Raw genomic sequence first — 24201 nt, 5'->3', positions numbered from 1 at the left:
GAGTGTTCTTTGACTTCAGCATGCTTCGGCTTTCACCACACATTTTTTTAATGCTCAATACTTTGCCTTAAGCACGTCATCTCTCCCTGCATGTGTGAGAAGCATGTTTTCATGCCCAAGAACTTGTTTTATATATTTTTTTTTTTAAATAAAATATACAGGATTGAAGATTTACAAAGTTATTCAGGTCAAAAACTACCTAGCATTACAACATTTTCATTTTTTCTGTATTCAGAAATGTGTCATATTAAATAATTCCATTAGGGTTAATCTCTTGGATTTCTATCCTCTCCAGTCAGTGGATGTTTACAACAGTGGTTCTCTTTACAGAAGTGATGCTGTTGCCATGCTATAAATTTCCTGTGAAGACGATCTAAAGCTTATGACGACTTCTACTCCCAAGGAAAACCGTACAGCAGAATTAGCGAGGAAGTTATTTGTCCTGGGCCGCAGAGCCTGACAGCGGAGCAAGCAATAGAATGACACCCATGTAGTCCTTATTGGTCAGCTACCATATATATGCAGGCGAGGGTTTTTTCTGACAAATAACCTAAGCCAGAGATATTCACATCTCCTCATGCAGTGTTTTTCAAGGGGCTGTCTCTCTGTTTCAGAAATAAATGAAATGATTTAACCGTTCAGTCCCCCCTGACATTGACTGGATTTCTGTTGTTCACTTTCATATATCACTTTTGAGTTACAGGAACAAATTTTAGCTTTGTCTCCAATTTTTATCTGTACAGTGTGTCTGAGGAAGAGCTATTATTCACTAAGAAAGTACAGAACAGACTTGCACAGTTTCTGAGGCAGAAGCTGTTCCTGTCAAGATAAGAAGGCAGTAATGTTCAATAGTTTGAAGCAGAATCTCCTACTAAACAGTTTTCCCTGTCTGTGCTCAGGTGTTACCAGTTGGTTCCTTTTTAGGAAATCTGAACCCATTTGGGATCAGGAAAAGAAGTTCAACCTCATGTTGGGCCTGCATGGTGTGTGTATAATGCTGGGCGCTGGAGGTGATGGTGGCAGCATATCTGTGCCTCCTCATTCTGCTGATGCAGCTGGTCAGGAAGTGGGTGGGTGGGGAAGGAGGTTAATTTTACTGTCTCCAAACATGTGAGACTCATGAGTAGGGCCTGGAAATTCCGTTTGTCTGACCTGATGCTCACAAGATTAAATAAATAAAAAAAAAAAAAAGAGAAAAAGAAAAAGAAAAAATTTCTTTCTACTCTATGATTTCTGAGTCTCCAGACTACATACAGGTTTCATGTTCAAGCTTTTTTCCATGTATGGTAGGATTAGAGCAGCATACTGTTATAAAGAAAACCTTAAATTCCTACCTAATTGTACCATTTTGGAGCAAGAACTTAAAAAATAGCAAATATTATGAAGTTTTCAATAAGGCAGTGGGAACTGGCAACACAGAGAGGATGGAGCAACAGGCTGCCAGCCAAGCTAAAATGTCGAGAAAAGAGGACAATTTGTCACCACTACAGTACATTACTATCCGAGAACAAGGAAAAAGTGAAAAACTATGCTTGTCACTCTTAGACGAAATTCTGCAAGATCAGAAGAAAAATCTTTGCTTTTGTAACAGTTTGCTCTTACAAGCTAGCTCCCAGATGCTCACCCCTGTCCTCTGCAATGAACTGTTTCCCCCTTGCCTGCAGCTGCAGAAAACAAGTCAGACATCATCACCTCCGTGCTGGAGTTGCTGAAGTGCTGGCAGCTGTCCCACAGTCTGCTGCACCTGCCTGTCCTTGTAGCAGACTCAGCAGAGAATGGGATGTGGAATCTGGGACCAGCACACTTTCTGCTCCCCTTCAGAGGCTGTCCCATACACTTCAGCTGGAGCAGTGAGCAGAGAATCACATCTGCATCTCTAACACAGAGAAGATGAAGATGTATGCCTTATTCTCTGCTGCCCTAATTATTGGAGTAATTACTTTCAGCAGCCCAACAGAACAGATTACATTTTAAATTAGTGAATTCAATTCGGGGTAGAATTTGCATGCTTTTTTTGTGATGTATTCTTCCCCCTATTTACAGGAAAAATGTATGAGAAAGCATTATTCATTATCCTAATTTGAAAACTCTTCTTTATTCAATTACTAGAAAAAAAATGTAGTGGCAAAATCTCCTTTTATGAATAAAAGCATTCTTAAACCAGCACTATCAGAATGGCTAGCAGTTTATTTTAAATTAACCCATTATACCTTCATCTCTCTCATAAAAACCTTTTTACTCAATGAGGCAAAGATTTCTTTGAGTGTGTTCAAAATAAAATAAAATGGCTATCTACAAAATTACTTCTTTGCATACACAAACACAGAAAAATCTTATGTAAATGCAGATATTCTTCTTCAAGGACTGGAAGTGTATCCACCAACATATATTATCAAGTGCCTTGCCATCCCTAGAAGAATTTTGGAACTGACCGTGCTGTGAGTTTGTGTTATGAAAACACAGGATGACATAGTCCTTAGTCCAAAGATGCATAATATGACGGTAGGTTGAATAATTAGCTCAACCCCTTAATGAGAGAGAACGTAGTTATTGGCTCTGAAAGATTAATGCTTAGATTAAATTGTAATTCATATTCTTGTCTCTCTTTCCTTCAGGAGGAAGTATATCACACAAGTATTTATGTTTGGTGACACTTATTTACCCCTTTTAGTTTTTGACTGAGCTGTAGTGGCAGGTGCATTAGATTGGAGAAGAATCACATTTCTCTTACATCCTACCTTTACACCTACCTACATGGAAGCTGATGTCTTTTGTGTGAGATGGTGGGTAATCTTCATGTGGTCATAACAGTGGAAGGACTCATTAGGGCTGAAAAATAAAATTAGGGATTTCCTTCTGTTAAAAAAAAATAAATGTAGTTATACCCAGGGGATGACATCAATGGCCCAAATAGTCAATTCCAGGACTATATCGTATGTAATCCCAAATGAGTGCCTCAAAGATGGAAAGTGCAGCAGACGTGAGAAATAAAATCAATTGTGAAGAAGCACCAACATTCAAAGCTAGAAGTACTTTTCACCAAAAAGCTTCGTGCTAGGTTTCTGCAGTAAGCCACTCATATCTTATAAGTGGCTTTGCCCAAGGCACTTCTGAAACCCTTGTATAAAAAGAAAATAGGAAATATTTATCTCAAACTGAAGATTATCTCAAACTAATTGTTAACTTGAAATTCTGGCTTAGGAGGGGTTTAGACTTACAATTTGCAACTGATTTAGAGATTGATCAAATTTGTGTTAGGAATATAAAACCATGATTCCACAAACACTTAAAGTTTTGGAGAAGGCAAATAGACTGTTCTAAAATAATACTACAACTGTATTACAGTTTTCTTCTTAATTTAATGTAATAATGGCTGTAATAATGACTGGAAAAATACAGTCTATTGTCTTAGAGAGAAGCTTAAAATTAAAAGAAGAAAGATCAGACTTAATAGATATTTTCTCCATTTTGTGTCATAATAACATGAATCACAAAGGAATTGTGTTACAAAACCACACCATCTCACTGAGGAAGAAAGAATAAAGTCTTAAACCTGTAGCTTCTTAAAAGATTCAGCAAACGTGAGCTTCCCAACACGCAGGTGGTGGTGGGGCCATGACTTTGTTGTATCTCTAGTGCAGGCAGATGGGTTAGGTACTGCTCTGGACTAAATTAGTGCCTTCATCTACTATTTTCCAGGATGATTCATACTTCCCACAGTTCCAAATAGTTTTTGTGATTTTTACCCCTTTTCAGCCACTACTAATTTGTGCTAACATTGTGGATGGAAACCTCCTCAAGCCTAAATTTTTCTGCTGTCCCAAGAATATTCCCTGCATAGATCATGATCTTCTCTCTCCATGTGATTCCATTAGAGCACTTCATAAGCCGTTATCTTTTGTCCCATGATATGTTCTTCCATTGGAATGTCTTAGCTCAGTATTACTAAGACAAGAAGTACCTCTGGAGAACTGGAGTAGTGGGGCAGGGAAATAAAATATAACAGTAGTTTCTCAGATATCACTCACCAGTTGTCTTCATCAAATACACAAATCACAAAATGGACTGTGCAGTGTCCCCAGGTTTGTGTCACACACACTGTGATCTCATTGTGTTCTGTGTATCTGCAGTGTTTTTTCTACACATACCATTAATCTTCAGTGTGATTAATGGAATTTGAGTAATTTTTAGCTATGGATCCTCAGGAGAGAATTATATTTTTGGTAATCCTGGTCATTGTGTGAGGACTTCAGCCCTTAATACTTTCACTAAGAAGGTCCTTTAGCATTTTACGGTTTGCATTTATGCTGTGAGCCAATGTAGCTCAGACTGTGACTGACCAATTAAGACTTCTCAAGTCTTAAACCTGCATGAAACTTAATAGTCACTTTCTACAAAGCAATCTCTTTGCCAGTCCTGTTTCTTTTTTCCCCAAGTGTTGTTCTTATTCCTCTAATAGGATTATAATTTACAACACATTATCTGAATTTTTAACTGCTATGACCCTTGAAAATGTCTGTGTTCATCGACATTGTCACATCTACTTTGTACCAATTACTGAGTAGGATGAGGGGGCTTGACTAGTTAGTTATGTCATCACTAAAATAAACATTCAAGCATGGTGTAAATGCAGGTGCCTGTGGATTACAAGAATACGATAGGGTTTTTGAACTGGATTATTAAGGTTACTAAGTATCTTTAGTCATTGCTGTACGTAGTGATAATTGAGAGTGCAGAAATGTCTTGTAGAAGTAGCTTGCTATACTTCAGGGTCATAACTTCTAGTTTCTAAATTACCAGTTTCTTAGGTTCATTAATCTAATACAATGATTTAAATTTACACAGTCACTTACATTTACAAGGATCTGCACATACTTTGTTAAAACTTCATCTCTTATTCACCTGGATAAGTCATTCTTAAATGTAAGACTCTTCACATGGATAACAAAGTTGAAACCATATACACCTTACCTACAAAAGCATTATAAAAGAAATTAACTGTGTAGGTACTAGTCAGTTACCCCAGCTGCACCATTTGATTTCATGTTGTCATTCACTGTATTGCCACAAAAGTCTTTCTCCCATATTTAGGTTTACTGGAAGTTTATTAATTTTAAATATTTTAGATTAGGACAAATTTCAATACCTCTTCTCTTCATTGGTAACAGAAAACAAAGAAGATTTAAAAAGAATTTTAGACAAGAATTTTAAAAGGTTGTAAAATACTTTTAGGACGTCTTTTTTTTTTTTTTTTTTTTTTTTTAATATATATAAGGATTTTTACAGTGTGTTACATTGCAGAATTTTTTCCTGGTCAAAAGAGTAAATCCTCTCTTAACCTCTGGGTTAAAGGAGTAATCCTTTGGATACATTTCTATAAGATCTTGACCTATACATCTTTAAGGCAATAAATACACATACACATGTGTATATATACATAAACTGTTTTTACTTCCTGGATTAGCCATGTTATGTCTATTGTGTCACTCATGAATCAGCTATAGCATATTTCTATGACAAAACAAACGCTAATTAGACATCTTCTGTGTCAGCATATCTGCTGCCATTAAAGGAAGCCATAGATCTTCTTTTGGTCCATATTAAAAATAGATAATTTTTTTTTCTACTGCTGTATTTGGAAAATTGATGCAGAAACTTCTGTCTAGTCTACATCCAAAATTTATTCCTGGCTGTTGGTCTTATGCCAATGTAAATAACCAAAAAAACCAGTAGAATCTCACTGTACTGGAAAAATATTAAACAGGTAGGTATAATGGACCCAGGATTGGGGCTTGCCATAGTTCTGTTGTTTAAGCCAACTAATTATCATCTGAGTTACTACAGTTAGCTGTACCTTACTACTATTAGGCTTTTGGAAATGAGTTTCATGAAGCCACTTAATTACATGTCTGTACTAAAGCAGTAGAAGCAGCTGCTGGATAGCTAGTACCTTTTTGGCCTATTGAGGAACCATTTTGTAGTCAAGCTTGGTTCTCTTGGAGAGCAAATAAAGTTATCTATAACTAAAACCATTAGTAAGCTTCTAGCAGTATTATTTCTCTCCTTTTCCAGATGATCCCAAGTATATTGGATTAAAAGACAGTGTTGCTTTAGAATCACAATGAAAATTTTGGCACTGTCAGGTCACCCAATGATAATGCTAGAAACATTTCTGAGAGGACGTTATAAAGATGCAATGGCATAAGGTCAGCTACATTTCTCGAGGTAAACCAAAACATATTAAAGATTAAAAAAACACAAACACTGAAACAGGGAAACTTCAAAAACATGTTTTGCCAGGTTTCTTTTACATTCTTCACTTTGGAGAAATGATTACTTCTACTCAGAAAAAGAAGAAATATTGACTTGTTTTGTTTTCTGGAGGTATACAAAGCACCTCACAAAGGAATATTTCAACATTTTCAAAAGTAAAAATGTGAATTTTGCAAGTCAAAAAGATCACAATTTAAAAGCTGAAGGTGGATGTAGTACAAACAAAATCAAAACAGATTAAAAAACTGATTAAAAACTGATATTTTTTTGCCCCCTCCCCTTTTTTTTTCCCAGAATATTTTTCTGGGTTTGGGATAGAAATGTGTTTATATTCACAGAATGAGAAATATGGCACTGAGCTCTCTGCCTGGCTGCTGCTGCATCTTAAAACACATCTAGAAAAATGTAGGAATGCATCAGAATGATGTCACAAGATAAAATAGTAGGGCTGTCACTGGGAAGTCCAGATGGCCAGTGATCACAAGGCAGTAGTAGAACAGCAGGTGAACAGAAGAATCATAAGAGACACCAACTGAGAGGAAAGCAGAAATTTTCAGCTACTACTCTGCCAACTATTTCAGCACAGCAGCTGCAAAAATGGCAGGGAAAATACTCAAGGCACATCCATAGCCTGGTGGCTATGGCTTGGACAAGTGTTTGAGAATCATCCTGCAAAAGTAGAGTAGAGCAGAGTACTGAACTGAAAGTGCATGTGCTGAAAACGTTCTCAGCTGAAATGAGGTTACTGCTTAAGCAAACTGGGGTTAGTCAAAATGAGGCTCAGAAGTGCCGATTTTCATCAGAAATACTGATTTCAAATACAATTTGCACTTCTTGCATGGTGAGAAATGATTCTCACTAGGTGAACTCTCAGGTTATCCATAAAGTTAAATAAATTATCTTCTTATGTAGTACACATTTCTAATCACACGTACTTTCCTGAAGACATGAGTTTGACTTCTGGCAACGTTTAGGGATAAACTACACTTTAAAAAAAAAAACTGCTTTATAATAGAATATATATTTAACAATGAAAGTGATTTTTTTTAAATAAAAGGTGTTCTGTTGTCACTCCAAAGAGTGAGAGAATGGGATTACAACTTTGTCAAGAAAAAAAATTTCTATACAGTCATACTTCATGTGTGAGTGCTGGTGGAGGCACATTCCATTTTGAATCCATTTGTAGATATTAACCATGAAAGAGAAAAAAGAAGCCTCAAAACTGTTATGTTCATAGAAATCCAAGTTTTCTGAAAATAAACAACTTGCACAGAAGAAAATTCACCCAAACTCGCTCTCACTCCTAAATAGACACCAAAGAATACAATCTTCATATACAAATACATAAGAAAACTGGCTTCATAATTTCAAATTCAGATAAAATATTAGTACAAGGCCATCAGACAGTACTTGTGAGAAAATACAACAGAGGTGCTCTCTTTGTTCCTCCCTTTCTCCACCACTGCTGAGCAGAGTGCATATACCATCAAAAGCACGAAGTTAGGCAGAATAAATGTGGGTAGCACCTTTTCTGCTTAGGCGTAATGGACTAATGGTATCAAAAGAAGTGGCTGGACATAAAACCAGCATAAAAAGTACTCAATAGAGCACTTTGGATTGTTTCCTTTAGTAATAAAGACACTACCCATGCTAGTATCATCAGCAAATTTGGTGAGGGTGCTTTCAGTCCCATTGTCCAGAACATTTATGAAGGTGTTGAACAGCGTGGGGGCCAGGACTGATCCCTGGGGGACCCCATGTATGACAGGCTGCCAACCTGAGTAAAAACCATTGATTGCCACCCTCTGAGTGCAGCCTGTGAGCCAATTTCCTACGCATCTCTCTGACCACCCATCTAGTCTGTATGTTGCCAGTTTGTCTAGGAGGAGGCTGTGGTTAACAGTGTCAAACGCTTTGCTGGAGTCCAAGTTTTTGAAACTGCTTTAGCTGTCTCTTCTCAGCCTGTGAACTCTGCTGCATCTCCAAGAATCCTTAGAGAATTTAAGAGGTCATTGATTTTAACAGAACAAGTTAAGGAAAATAATATGGGGTTTTTTGCATTTGGGCAATTTCTAACATTACTCCCATCTGGGAATAATTTGTAGAACTGGGAACAAAACCAAGATTTTTGATACTTAACGTTGTGTGTCTAGAGAAGATGTAGAAACATTAAACTAAAATCTGGATTCTGGGTGTCATGTTCTTTTCTCATATTTTAATTTTCTTATTAACCCATACTTTACTGTAAATCTAGTTAAGTCCCTCCGAACATTTGGCATGGGTTGCTCCTAAACAGCAACTATTATAATTATAGTCTTCAAATCTACTAGCTTGCACTTTGCCTATATAAATAAAAATTACAATTATGTTATATTGTTTGGCCAGGATCCCCCTACAGTTTAAAGTTCCTTACCAGTGAGAAATAAATTCAGAATGCATGTCAGGGAATGTTCAGGTTCTTTCCTTGTAAATTATTTCATCTGTAGGTTTTCCAAAACAATAGATGATTTAACAACATCATTCTGCCTAGCAGTAGACTCTTCAAATACCTTTGTTTATTGTTCATTCATTTTATGTTATTTTTCAGTGAAACAACTATCCAAAGGTACATGATGGCACTTACACAAGGTAAGCCAAAAGTCTAGATTCAGTATAAATTGGGGGGTTGACCAAAATGTTGTTTATATGAAACTAACTGTTCAGAATTTATTTAAGGATGCAGAAACAAGAAGTGCATGAAGGAAAAAAGGAAACTGCCATGTAAATGCAAGTGCATTTGTCACCATCCTTTTGTTATATTTCTCTGTATGGAATAGGTACTTACATGTTCATATGTCTGTATGTTCATTCTTATACCTATATATGTGTATGCACATGTTGTTGTTCATTGTGATATTGTAGCAATGAAATAAATTCAGGCTCCCAGTGCTAAACTATGTAGAACTTTTATAATTATGGTGCTTATTACAATCATATGCTTTTATAACTATGGTGTTTATTGTAATCATATGCTTTTTTCTCTTTTTAAGACTTTCCCAATTATGTGATACCATGAAGCAGGGAAAATGTTAACAAAAGTGGTAATGGTATATTTAAATCAAAGCGGTCCTTCAGACTCCTTCTTTCTGTTCTGAAATCTCTGATCTGCAAACAATCAAAAGAGTAATCTTGCTATAAGATATACAAAGATTCACAGAATTAAACTGCATTATATTACTGTGATTGACTGGATGTGAAGGGAAAAAGCAATAATAATTCCATTTCAAACTGTCATCTCACTTTCACTTTAACCAGCCTTTTGAGTGTAACTGGCTGAATGTGCGGCATCCAAATTTCTTTTACAAGTGATTTCCAGTAATGGTGGCACCAAGAAAGCAAGCCTAATGAGAAAGTTATCTAATTTAGAAAGTAATACAAGGCTTTTCACATCACAAATGTCTAGCTTTGATATAAAATAATATTTTGGGTTTTTTTCTAATTACTTTACACGCTTTGAGTATTAAGCCAGGTTCTTTCCATTTCTTGAATCTCTGCATTTAAAGAAGAATAATGTTTAATACATAAAAATGTGTATGTTTAATTATGTTTTAGGTATTTTTTCCTGGCAGAAACTAAGTTTTGAATGAAGCACATAGGCTTCCAACAAAAAGGAAGTGGAGAATTAGCTGTTTCAGAATGGGATCCAGAAAGGAGATGCTGGGAAGGGGCCAGTCTGCACAGCACACTGAGGAACAGCACATTTGAAATAGTGGGTTGCAAAGGAAGAGCAAGGGCTGCAGAAGAACACTGTATTTTTAAAAGGTCCAGATGAGCGCATGCAAACTATGGCAGACACTTCTGTCCATTCTTTTAAATGGCCGTGGGACTTACTCTTTTTAAATTTAAGGTGTGGAGGCAGGGAGAGAGGGAGAGAAAGAGAGGTGTAGTTGCTTGTCTTTTACACCTCTGTTAGAAGTTGTCCCCACTTGGATTCAAAATTCTTAGTAAGAGAGGTTCAACGCCCTAAAGCTTCGTTATATGGTAGCAAGGCCACACATTCACTGAACAATGATTATTATGCCTGGTTAGATCCCGTTTTGCTGTCCCTCTCCACTATTGGCACTGAAATTCATGACGCAAGTGCAGGAGGGTCTTAGTGCTGTAGGCTAATGGCCAGGACTTGAACAGTGCTGGAGGATTTCTGGGTCCCTTCTCCAAAGACTGTAACTTTACATCAGCCATGACACAGACTCCCTGTGCTCAGACGGATGCCCAACTAAGAACCCCTAAATCCATCTGACTTCTGTTTTTAACCCACAGAGATAAATATTCAGAGAGCATCCCTTCAAATACTTGCTTTGCATCTGTTCCCTCAAATAACCTACAGGTTCGTTCTTACATGACTTTCCTGGGAGGTAGGTGTTGTGGGTTTGAATCCCTCAGGCGAAGGAGAGAACTCAGTCCAGATTGCCTGTTTCCTGGTTGAATGCTTGAATCTCTGTGGCTACTACCTCCCCGCCCCAGCTGCAACTGGAAAGAAAGCAGCCACAACATTTTTGTGAGGTCCTGTCAGCCTTTGTCAGACCCTGGAGGAGCCTGGCAGAGGAATGCCTTGTTTCTGGATCTTCACCAGGCTTAGGCAGGAGATAAGCACCTCCTGGGGCTGGGGAAGCCCTGGGCATGCACTGAAACAAAATTTTAAGAGTTTAGAGAACTTTAAAATCAAACAGGGAGGAACCAACTGATCTTAGCAGGTTTAGACACCACTGAGTGGGAGTATGAGGAGATTTTTTTGTTTTAGACATCTCAGATCTGCCTAGGTCCCATTATGTTCTCTGCTACATGCAATAGAAAGATCCTGTTGCAGACTGAATTAGGGTGTTGAACACTTGCACAATGTGATGGTCTGACAGCATAGGTTTCTACAACTTGTGTGTAATTTTATTCTTGCAAAAATAAATTTCTGCTGAAAAAAGCATTTCCTCAGAAAATATTAAATAATTAAAGTATAACAAATGAACTGTTACTATTAGAAATATGGCTCAGATGAATGCAAAACCCCAAACTGCTTCAATCAAATGCTTTGGAGAATTTTACTTAAAGCTCCTTATTTACCAGACATCTGGGTCATTTTTGCTGCTGTTGTTGTTCAAACACAGCCTATAACTAATTATTGCAGCATGTACTCATAACAACTGCAAAGGTGTAGGGTTTAGGTATTTTTGTGAAAAATGTTTGCGAAACATTTTCAGAAAGGATATGGCAAAAAGACAACATTATCCTGTTTTGTAACTTAATGAGTAAATTTTTGCTGCAAATACACGTTTATGAGCAGAAAAGGATTTAAACTTCTGCAGACTTTTTGACAATTTTTTTGTTTAGAAAAAGAAAAATGAATTTACATGAAATGACATTTCAAAATTACTTTTTAGTTACTCAAACATCTAAAAAGCATTTTGAACCAGCACTGAAGGCAATATATTATCCAGAATATGTCTTTAAAAAATAAATTTTTAAAAAATTGTTTATGAGAAAAAAAAAAGTTGAAACACTGGAATATGCAACATGGGAAAAATTTCCAGCTTGTGGGACTACCCTGAGTAGTTATGGTGCAAATCGTATCTCAACAAAATATGTTGTGTAGTATTTTCTGATATAACACAATTCCACTTGGAGACTTTTAACTTGCTGTACAGATAATGCTTCTGGATATCTACTGGAATTAAGATGAATGAAAAATAAAATTAATGGTTTTGAGTTTCTGGGATATGGCAGGAGCATGCCATTCTGTCCGGCTGCAGGTACATAGTGGGCTAATGCAAATTTAATATCTGGGTATATTGACTTGAAGCCTATGAGCACAATTTCTCAGCTTGCTTTGTTTTATCATTATTTCAGTTCCTGGGGGTAAAAGGACTCTGAAAATTGAATAAATCTTACCTTTTCTTCTTAAAGCTTTATAGATTCTACTTCATTCTTTATTTTCATTACTGAATATATGATAACCCTCTGTTAATGTCTTGGCCATTCTTTTTTCTTACATTATGATATAGTAGACAAAGATGAAAAAAAAACCCCGAAGCTAGTGTTTTCAACGCTGAGATAAGCATACCTGCTTGATTTTTTTTTAAATGGATAATTCTTCAAAATTCATCTTAGAAAACTGATTGGCTTTTCTGCCCACAGGGTTTTCATTATACCTGTCCCCTTTTCCACCAGAATTATCAATCTGCATTATGACTGCAATGCACTGGGAAACTCCAGCTGTCCAAATCAATACTTCCACCCCTCTCATCTAAATACGAGCTCTCACTGTTGTTGCTGTGTGGTTGTAACACACCAGAGCCATCACATGCCTCCCTGTTGCTACAGGCAACGGTGCGGTGGGTGAGAGCTGGTCCCTGTACATCACATGGTGAACTCCAGCCTCTCCTTGAATTGCTTAAGCTGATGTTAAGATCACATGATCTTCCAAGAACTATACTAGTGCCATTCAAAAATAAAATTGTATTTTCTTTGTTACTTCAATAGACTTGCATAGCAACTGCATCAAAGCACATGCCTGACTTTCCACTAAAAGAAGGGGTACCCAGCTAATCCAAATTTATTGTCCTACTTTGGTTCCATTAATTCATGCTGTGAAGGTATCTCAGATTTGGTTTTATCGGCAAATTATATTTTTGGACTCTTCGCTTAAAAATTACAGCCAGCTGAAAACTAGTTATTAGGCAATGGTCTTATAAACTGGGGAACCCTGGATTACATCTCTAAGTAATCTTATCTGGGGAATTGCTTCAGGTCACAAGTGGAAATTAATTTCTTGATGTTATTTTCCTGTTAACTGGCTACACATCCACATTACCATAGTTTGCATGACTGTCAGAGTTTGCTCAGGGGAGGCTTAGTACTGGAATAGCAAGGTCATTGCAGGTCAAGCATGCTGTGCATTGGCAGAAATACAAGACCCAGTTCTAAAATAAAATTCTGTCACTACCATGAAAATTAGAATGGGCATTATTGTAAAAAAATCTATTCTCAGATTTGCATTCTTACTTGCCACACTTAAGGCATAAGTAAAACTCAACAACCTGATTATATCACTAAATATATATTTTGATGTTTGAGTTGGTTAAAGGTTTTCTAAAAAAATAATGTTTCATTTGTTAGTACTGGCTCACTTGAAAAGTTTTATTTCAAATATCTTCAGGTTCGCCAACTTTCAGCAAATCCAGTGCTACCCAGAGAGTTCTCAGCAGGTGACTTCTGGTATGTGGGTCCCAGGAGATCTGGTCCTCTTTACACAGGGCAGAAAGAACTGGGTCTACCCCAGACTGGGGATGTTAGGGGCTGCTGGTAGCTGGGTTTGTGGGGTTTCAATTAAGAGACTAAACATAGATTCCAGAATGCTGCAAACCTTCAGAACAATGCAGGAACTAGAAGTATTTAATCTTTTCTGGGGAGTGAATACTGGATATTTTTTATTTACTCTAATTTCAAGAAAAGTTAAGCATCTTCTGAACACAAAATCCTGCTTTTCAAGAAATGGTGCTTATCAAATCAGCTGAACTGCTCATCACAATTTATCACACTTAGTAATCATCATAAAATAGCCCTTTACACTCTAGATTATTAACGCCTGTCTTTTCAAAATGCCTGGGTTGAAATGTTAGCATGGGGTAGCATCTGTATGTGACTACAGGTGAGAATGGGTGTGCCCATAGCCGGGAGACTACAGGACTCATCCACACTGAATTGTTACAGTCATCTCATTTCACACATTTTTTAAATGTCTCATCTAATCTTTCTCTACCTGAACTCCACAGGACATATATATGTATCCAGGGGGAAGAAATGCAGAAAGAGGACTTTCTTTCACTTCAAGACAAATGTGGGAAAATGTTAAATAGTTGCAGAGTCTCTGAATTAAGCCATAACCCCAGTTTTGGAAAACAAACAAACAAACAGCACCGATTAAAATCATTGCTCTCTTCAAAACACAGAAACTCTGTGGGTTAAATTTCTGTCTTTTTAATCATTCCTGCTGCATGCTGGGGCATATGAAAGCTATTTCTCTTTATTGTATTTACAATTCACTCAACTTCCAATAAAAAAGAACACAATGTGGAAAGAAAATCCACTGTCCATAATTAACCACCCACAATGAACTTTGTATTATCAGAGGTTCAGCTTTTTTTAGTTCTTTCATGTTTGATTTTATAGAAGTTATTCCATGTGCTTTATCAAGATGATCTGTTGATAACCAAGTGAGTTTAATAGTTAAAGAAATTTCTTAGGCTCCAAGTAAGGCAGGAGAGATGGCAGTTTTCTAAATTGTATTTATTTCACTAAGATACTCCTCATTCTACATCTTTTTATTTATATTGCCAATATCAATTGCAGGAAATGAGCAGTAAAATTAATGGGAGAGGAAAATGTATGGTGAAAGACCTAAAATACTATAGGAACTGAGACTTACCCTCAGACACTGTTGAATGTCCTTCACAGAATCAAATTTCTAGGATTTTTGCTTAGGGAATTTACTTCTTTTCTCCTTGTAGGGTTTTCTGTAGGTCCTGTCACAATGGCATGTAAATAGTCATAGATAAACCCAGTTAGCACAGCAAATGTTAGGAGCTGGACTTACTGAAGGAACCTGGATTTTGGCTCCTCAAGATTGCAAAAAGCTGGAATACGCATGTTAAGGTATAACTCTTTCAAGCATAATAGAAAAGACTTCTTAAGGAATTTAGTTACTTGAATATGCTGTGGTAGTTCTGCATCTTATAAGCAGTTATAGAAGAAGAATTTGTCCAAGTTGCAAGTATTTTGTGTTTACTGTAGTTAACTGTACTTCCCCCTTGTCTTGATGGATCATAGGGGATGGTACAGCTACTGATGTACCCAGGTCCTGTCTAGATCCAACTGAGAAATACTAATTAAATGCTCATAACCTACAGCTCATAGCCTTGTAGTGGAGGCATTTAATTACAAAATAGAAGTCCCAAGTTAAAGTGCTGGTTTAATGTTTTCAAATGAGGACATGAACCTGTATTTGTTACATTTCAGGATCTTACGATCGGTATCCCTCTCAAAACAAATTATGTAGCCTGAGAAATTGGGGAAGTAACTTTATAATCTGAATCAGAAAGAACAGAATTTTAAGCCCTGTCCCCCACAGGCAAGACAAGAGTGATAACTTTAAAACTATTGCTTATTAAATGGAGAGGAAAGAAAGTACTTTCTTATTCATTACAACTCCCTCCCTCTCCCCCCCCCCAAAAAAAAAAAAAAAAAAAAAAAAAAATGAGACCCCCAGGTCTCATTCCATTCTGGAATCCTGAAATGTGCTTAACATCTGGAAATACCATTGCTGGAGGCAAAGTGTTTATACATTCTTGATTTTTTTAGGAAGCTGAGCAATGCAACTTCTTGAACAGGGAATGGGAAATGATTGTAGTGATTCACCTAACTGAGGACCTGGCTGTCCCATTCCCTGCAGTTGGAACACTGCCCTGCTCTCATCTAGAGCCAGAGATATATAGGCTTACAGTAATGCAGCCTGGAGATGGCAAGCATATGGAAATGATGAAGATTTTCAAATGAATGTGTTATCTCCTTAATAAAAGTCCATAGGAAAAGCCAGTTAATGAATTTTCTACTCAGATTACAAGAAATCCTAATTTTGAGATCTCTGTTGGACACTTGCTCTATTCCAGAGTAATGAGTTCACTGTAGCTATCAGAGTTTTTATGTTCAGAGTTGAAGCAATAAACATATAAAACATCTTACAGTACAAGGGTAAAGTAAAAGTGTCAAAGTACTTTTTTTTGCAAAAGCAGGTTCAAGAAAATAAACTAACAGTGCCAGACTGATAGCACTCAGGGAGACTGAACACAGACAAAATATTAGTGATAATTAAATTAAAACTAATACTCCACCCTATCAGTAGTACAAATACTTGTTTCTTTTCAACTTTCTGTTCTTGTAAGCTTGTAGAAAATTGTGTAAAAGGAAAAAAAAAAGAAAAGGAGAAAAAAAGCTGAGAAAACTGTGGTCTTTGGTAAAGATGAGAATGGGTATGTAAGGCATACCTTAATACTTGAGATGGTCATTTATAGAGCAAAAGTTATAACAGAAAATAGCAATTGATTGCTCAGGTTATAGTAACCTATTGGAATTAATTGATTTTTTCTTTTGTTCAGCTGTTCATTCCAAGAAAACGTATTTCAAACATCTGCAATAAAAAAAGATAATCTACAAAGGTACAGATTCACAAAATATGTTTTCACTCATACTATTTTAATCAAAATGAGCTCAATTGTAAAATATCTAGACGCTTTGCTTTTAACTCTAGCAGCACTAAGTTTTGAGCCAGTTTTCTCTACATTCATTTCATTTGTTGCTGTTGTATTAATTTTGATTTGTATCTGCTATGTTCTGTTTCATTTTATGGTGAATCTAATATTCTGTATAAGCAAGAGAAAGGTAAATCCTTGAGACTTCTAATTTCAACCTGTGGTCATTATATAAATGGATCAGAACTCAAAAATGTTGCATCCTGCCTCACAGCTTAAGAAAATCTCCTATGATTGTTGATAGAGACAGATTTCATTACGGCACAGTTTCACAGAAGCCTAAGCTTATGAGCACAGAGTGGACATGAAGCGTAGAAGGTCCATTTTGGCAATGTTTCAACTGCCAAAGACAAGACTAGAGATCAAAGGAAAGAGTCATAACTCCTAATCTCTGTATGAAAGGCTCATGCAGTCCAGGCTTGCTGGCAGACCCCGATCAGATTATTATTCATTATTGCTTCTGCCATTTCTACTTATAGAAGAAAAATGATGCTTGCCTATGAGTGTTTTAACAAGAAAGACAAAGAGATTCTCAAGAAAATCCTATAGCCAGGGCATGAAAGAACACTTTTTCCCTGAGTTCTAACTCATTTGAACACTGAGAGTTTAAACTTTAGAGTAAAACTTAGGTCCTTTGCAAACCTAAGATTCCATCAGATTTTGCTTGTTTGCTTTAAGTCCTGTGGCCCCAGTGAAAAAACTCCTTGTGTACTCACTTGATAGCTGAGTTTTGGGGTAGAAAAACAGGTGTTTCCATCAACTGATGCTTTCAGCATAAACTAGCAGCAACCTATAGGTATCTGATGAGATATTTTTGTGTAAGCATGTGCACTTTATAATAAAGCATACATTTCTTTGGGGACAAGGAAGACAAAAGAACTGCTTACTTCAACAGAAGGGGGAGAAAAAGAGACATCTACCTCCCCTCCCTCATCTCTTTCCTGTCTCCACTCTCCTCTCCCCTCCCCATAAAAAAGAGGGATACACATGTACTTACCCACTGCATTCCTCTCTCTTGAGGGTAAAAAAAGCCTTCAGAATAAGAAGATGAATATACGTACATAATCTGCTCTTCCTTTCCTCTGAGTCAGAGAATCTTCATCTTTGCTTACAGTTCTTAGGGCTTCTCGGTTTGCTTTTAAAAAGACATGAATTTTCCAAAATTCAAAATAAGTTCTGAAAACTAAACCACACTCATATTTTGGAACATTATTACTCAGATACAGTTTGTGTTAGGGAACTGTCAGATAAAATAAGCTTCAGCATTGGTGTTCTCCTTTGTTGTATGAAACCTTTGGCATTGAAAGGCCAAGATCAGTAGCTTGGCTAAGGCTAGGCAAAGGCAGCTCTTTCATCAGAAAATTATTTCACAGAGAGCCCTGTGTATGTGAAGGAGATTTTCTGAGGTTTTTCCAGGTTCTGGAAACAAAAGTAAAAATCAGTGAGACTCTGGTCTCTCCATACCATATAAAATACAAATAACCTTGCACTATGGCTAGAAAGTTCTCTGAAGGCATTCTTTGTTTGATATTGATTAATCCTGTTACTACGAGAAAAAAGAGTAACATTTGATTGTACACCAGCTATACTAACAATCTGATACTTCCTATGTCTTTTTAATAATTACAACCAATGCATTTTTTTTCTCCTAAGCATATGAGTAAAATTACATGGTCATTAAATTGCCTTGTTCTCCATATACAAATCTTTTCAATAATACCTTATTATCAACTTTATAGGTCTTTATAGAACCTTACAGTCTGAAATAGCAGAACTAAGTTTTGAAGTTACATTTGAAAATGAATCAAGAAAATTCAATACAACACACTCACCTCATAAAATAGGTTCTGGTTCTGTTTCCCTTGAAGCCAGTGGGAATTTTATTTGAGTTCAGTGGGAGTGGGACAGGACCAAAAGATAGTCCGTTTCCCTGGGAATACTTCAGTATGTAGATTTCCTAACTTATTTTATTATAACCTGTGGGATTTGAGCTTACCCCCCACCCTCCACCCCCCACCCCCAACCAACATTTACTGTAGTTGGCACAAACCTGTTTACTTTTACTTTACTGATCCATTCAGCAACTTAAGAAGGAAGTGGGATGGGAAATTGCTGAGGAAACCTGCTGGAGCTGAGAAGGGAGATTCCCTGTAGTCACCCAGTCCAACTTTCCCATACTTCCAAGGGCAGTATATCCATGCCTATTCCTATCCCTGCCCTTCCATGTTTCCTTTACTTCTCCTTACCGTGGCATAAGCATCCTCATCCTGGTTCCATTTCTGAAATGCTGAAATTCAATTTGCCCACACTGTTGAGAAGCCTTGAGACAGCTCAGTTTCATAAATTGCTGTGGGATTGTTTAGTTAGATCTGTTGCTGCTGCCAAAGTAGTAATCACTTGATTTTTTATCACCTTCCCTTCAAATGTTAAAACAACATTTATGCCTTCCTTGTATTTTTTAACTTCATAATTTACAAAGTATATAGCAAAATAATGTTGACATATAAATATGTCTGGATCTTTCAAGACAGAACTGAAAACCTGACTCTTAGTCTGTACTTGAAACCTTGTAATCAGGTGACAAATATCCTTTGACAGATGCATATGCACACACCAGACCAGATTATAAATTAGTCTCCAAAAGGGATTTTGGTGGTTATGTCTGAGCCGCTCAGGCTGTACAAGGAGACCTGACAGAAATAGTTTATATTAGCTAGGTATTAAGAAGAAATCTTGTGATACAATTGGATTTCATTTTCACTAGCTGAAAATCTCTTCTTACAAGAGGCAGTTTAAAATATCCTAGAAGGTGTGAATTTTAATTAAAAAAGACTGTCTGCATATTAGAGGTGAAAACAACGTGAAGTAGGTGAAAAAATGAGTTCTATTTTACTATTTAGGGTATGACTTCATTATGTTTTTTCATACAGCAACTAATCACCAGTTGCAGAAGCAGGCTGTCTCCCGTGGTATGAAGCCTCTCCTATGTTCAGGATATAACCCCAGTGATTTTTCCTAGGCTGCGCAATTGTGTCCTGCTGTTGGGTCCCCCTCCCTGAGCTGTGCCACTGAATGATGAGTGCATCAGCAGAACTTAAATAGAAAAATGGTGTTCAGCTATGAAGATTAGCATGAATATAAAAAAATGTTTCCACATTTACTTAAAATACAAATAGTTGTGTTGCCATAGATTAAACAGTAAGATACCGATTGAAAAGTTTTAGTTCTCTGTCTTTCAAATGCAGTTCTGCAGACTATGAATTTTATGTTATTCATTCTCCTGAGATTACTAAAATACCGCATATGTTCAACCTTCCTGTATGACTGCACAAGACAGATACTTCAAAAGGGCACAGAGAAACAAATGAGAGAGCTTAAATCGTGGTCTCTCAGAGGAATGTTGAACATCATGTGAATGTCCACACTGCAGATGAAGAATTATTAAGATGACCTCAGGAGAACACTTGAAAAAATCTGCTAAGGAATCATATTTTTCTGTGGACATACTGTCTGAGAACAATTAACTCGTGTTAAAGGGAATAGGAAGGAAAAAAATATGAGGAGAAACCAGTATGACATAAATACTCAGCTCAAAATACTCAGAAGGGAACAAAGATTTTGTTTGTCTTATGACCCCAAATGATGGAAAGAGGTGATAAGCACTTTTGAATTACAGATGGCCTATAAATAGAGAGATACTGTTAATATTTTTGGTAGCATAATTCACAGCATATCCTGTAAATGTATGTTCAGTTCATCATATTATTTAAGGATGTACACAACTTTGCCATTAAATTACACTATTAATACTTAAAAATAGGAGTCTTCTAAATTACATTAAGTGTACTTAACTGAACCAAAGCCATAGACAGAATCACCAAATCTGGGGAAGCCATCTCTAAAATAAAGCTCTATAATTTCTACTGCAAAGTGCTAAATGGGCCAGGTTTGACATGACTGCAACATCATCTGAGGTATTTCAATATGATCTTAAATAAAACACCATGGAGGACCTCTCCAAGCGTGGCTTCTCTTGGGTTGAAACTAGCTGGCTGAGGTACTGCTGGCAGTGTACCCATGCTGCAGCTGAGCACAGTGTTGGCAGGACATTCATTCTTCTCAGGAGATTTTCAGTATGTGATAGATTTTTATTTCCCCGGTTAGTTAGCTAGCCATTCAGTAGTGACTGAACAACTTGGAATGACAAGAGAGAATAATCAGAAGCATCTTGCCATTTCTTTTTATTGTACAGATGGAGACTGAAAGCTCTGGGAATGAGAAGCTTGCTCTTGTTGCTCAGTTGGGGAGCATCACCCTCGACTCCCTAGCTGCACACTGCATCAAGTTCAGGATGAGTGCCCTGGAGCATCCATACTGAAGATACCTCATGGGCTACTAATTAAAAGAGTTATCTGCCAGGTGGAAGCTGTACCTTGACTCACTTTTAGGTTGTATGGGGTCTGCAAGCCAGGTCTCTTACTTCCCAACAAAGTGGTTTAGACTTCTTGACTCTTGAGCTACAAGGTAAATATAGTTACCATATTCCTTCCATCATGCTTTTCTCCTGGCAGATGAGATCCCAAGTGGCTAAAGGTTCCTACCACTAGCATTGGTTTCTTTAGGGTAAAAAGACAGCATCCAGCTTAGCAAGACTTCTGCCTCCAGTGAACTCCACAGTTTATATTTCCTGATCTAGTATATATGAGTGGCTCAGGCTACTACTTCAATAGTGGGCCAGCCACCAAAACTGTGAAGTAAATAGTGCTTCACTGAAGCAACCTTGGGACAGCACTCTACATATGTTCTTAAATTTATCATTCTATACCTGCATAATGCGTCAGAATACAGTGATGTATGGAACGGACATGGAAGCTATACAGTAACAGCAAAGGACTGCATACACTACAGCAAAAAACTCCGTGCTTTTTCTACTGTTGCTCTAACAGTTTCCCAAATTAAATAAACTATGAGACTGAAAACCTGTTTAAATCATGACTGCTCATAGACCTATTCTAAGATTTTTGTAAAAGACATGCCGTCCCTGAAAAAAGTTATAACTACACACTTCTTTCCTGCCACAGCTTGAGTCATCAACATGTCTTAAGACAATACAAGCCATTCGTATCATGTTTCTGAGCAGAGGAAGAAGGAAAGAGTGTGACAGAATGGGCATTGCTGATGCCTTGTCAGTGTAAATAAGAATTTTTCTGTCCTTGAAAGTTGGATATTCATTATTGTGTTATATATATATATATACACACACACATATATGTATATGTATATATTATAAGTTGGGAAGCTCAACAAAATGAAGATTACTTTTTAAGTTCACAATGAGAAGTTTAGGTTATTGCTTGCATTTAATTGTTTTAGCATTTGGGTAGATATTTTTTTTTAAGAGGAAGTGTGATAAGAGAAATTTATCTGTAAGATTTTTTTTTAGGTACTCAGAGTATTTAGGAATGAAAAAAGCTCAATTTCTTCCCATCTTGACCTCAAGGAATCAAACAATGGAATAAAATTTCTGCCATAATGATGAGCTAGTTTTAAAGTACTACATTTTTCTACGTTATAAGTATAGCTGCAACTTGTCTAGAGCTGGAGACATGTTAAGATGCTGAAAATTATATTCATTTAGAAATGCATAACAGTAGAGATATTTAATTTTTTGGCAAGCAAATTTTCCTGAACATGTAGCTTCATGCACCAGTAATGTATTGTAATTAACCCCAATTATCTTTTGTATCTTTAATCTACACATTAACCACATATCTGTGTAAATGTTTTGGAAAAGTCACTTAGTAGACATTTGCTATGGAAAATGAGTGACACATGAATATTACATTGCATTTAGGGCATTTCCTAAAAGGAAAGAGCAAGAAAGTCAGAGAAAATGCATCTACAGTGACAAATGCTGGCACCGAACAACTGATCTCACTGTAGAGTCAGTAATTAAACAGTTCAACAAGTTCAGGATCGCAAGGAAGAGCTCAGACAGATTAAGTTAAACCAAATTCTGAAATCACTGAACTGCCTGTTGCAACCTGCCTCTAGCCTGCCATACTGCATGTTGTTGTTCCCCAGTATTCTGGAAAGTGGACTTTGTGCAGTACTGCTCCACGCCAGGACAACATTGTCCTGGGCTGGACTTTTTAGTTTCCATACCAGAGTGTGCTAGAAAAACCTAATTCCTGTTATCTTAGTTATACTCTTGCACCAAGAGACAAAAGGGTAAGAACTGAAAACCCTTGAAAAAGTGGTGCTGAGGGAAAAAATGGCAAAGTGAAATACAATAGATACTGAAGCAAAACAGCCAGCTATGCCTGTATATTGAATTGTTGATATGAAAATAACTTGCTTTCAGGACTGCTTCAGAATATAAATACTGTCCCCTAGCAATATTGAAAAGGACTACAAACCAGCAATGAAAAATTAAAACAAAACCCCAAACACTAAAACAACAGCCATCAGCATACCTTTTCCAAACTTTAACTAAAAGTGAATAAAATCCCTGTAGTGACTCAGTGGTGTGCTCTGTAACGACAGGTTTACTGCATAGTCTCGTGTATGTCAAGCATTCATTACAAATCTTGGTCTACCTACAAGAAAAGTTCCTTTGTGATTCTAAGAACTTCTGCAAGAAATACCTGCATGAGGTCTCATGAATCTCTGTTCAAAGGATCTCTTGAAAAACTAATTAGATTTTCTGGATTCTCCAAAGCAAACCAAACTCAAGTGCATGTGAATTCCAACTTGCTAAGTAGATAAAACGCAAGTGAGCCTTAAACATGTAGAGGGAAAACAGAGCAGCCTGGAAGTTTTTAAAATTATATGTACCTACTTGCATACATACATGCATGAACAAAGCCCTGGGAACACTACAAGACCTATTAAACGAGCTAAGAGTGAAGTCTGGCCTACTCTTTGCCAGGCCACTCCACTTCATAGCTTGCAACCAACATCCATGTTGGTACAAACTTTAAGAAAATCAGAACTGCAGATATTTCAAAACATTTTATGGATCTTTAAATTGCATCTTTCTACAAGTTGCCAAAGGGCTGCCATAGAACTCATTGAGGGGTAATATACAATTCAGCATGAGTCACGGAGACATAACAAAGGAATAAACATTTCACGGATGAATGATGACAATTTTATTCTGTTCTCATTCAAAATACCCAGACACACTTTTATTTTATGTAAGATGAAATGAAAATGGCATCTACATATGAATATTGACAATAGTTGGCATATGTATATAAGAGTGTAAGGTAATTAAAATCTTATGGGTAAAACTGGGATTATAATGTCATCTGTCCTAGTCAGGCTAAGGCATTCTTAAATTAGAAACAAATGTCTTGGTGCATAAGCACCTCTGCCTCAGAAGAAATGCAGCAAATGTGATATGCAGACCACAAGCAAAGCATTTGCATGAACTTATGTACCGGCAAAGTCTGTGAGAACCAGAGTAGGGTGTGAAATAGAGAAGTCATTTCTGTAACAGACAAAGAAGTTAAAAGTCTAAATGATCATGCTGAGACAGCTAAAACAACCAGGAAAAGATCCTAATCTTGTGCCTGTTCAACCTCAGCAC

The sequence above is a fragment of the Falco punctatus genome (assembly GCF_963210335.1).
Source record: "Falco punctatus genome assembly, chromosome: 6".
NCBI classification, from domain to species: Eukaryota; Metazoa; Chordata; class Aves; order Falconiformes; family Falconidae; genus Falco; species Falco punctatus.
Note: the sequence above shows the minus strand (reverse complement) of the source record.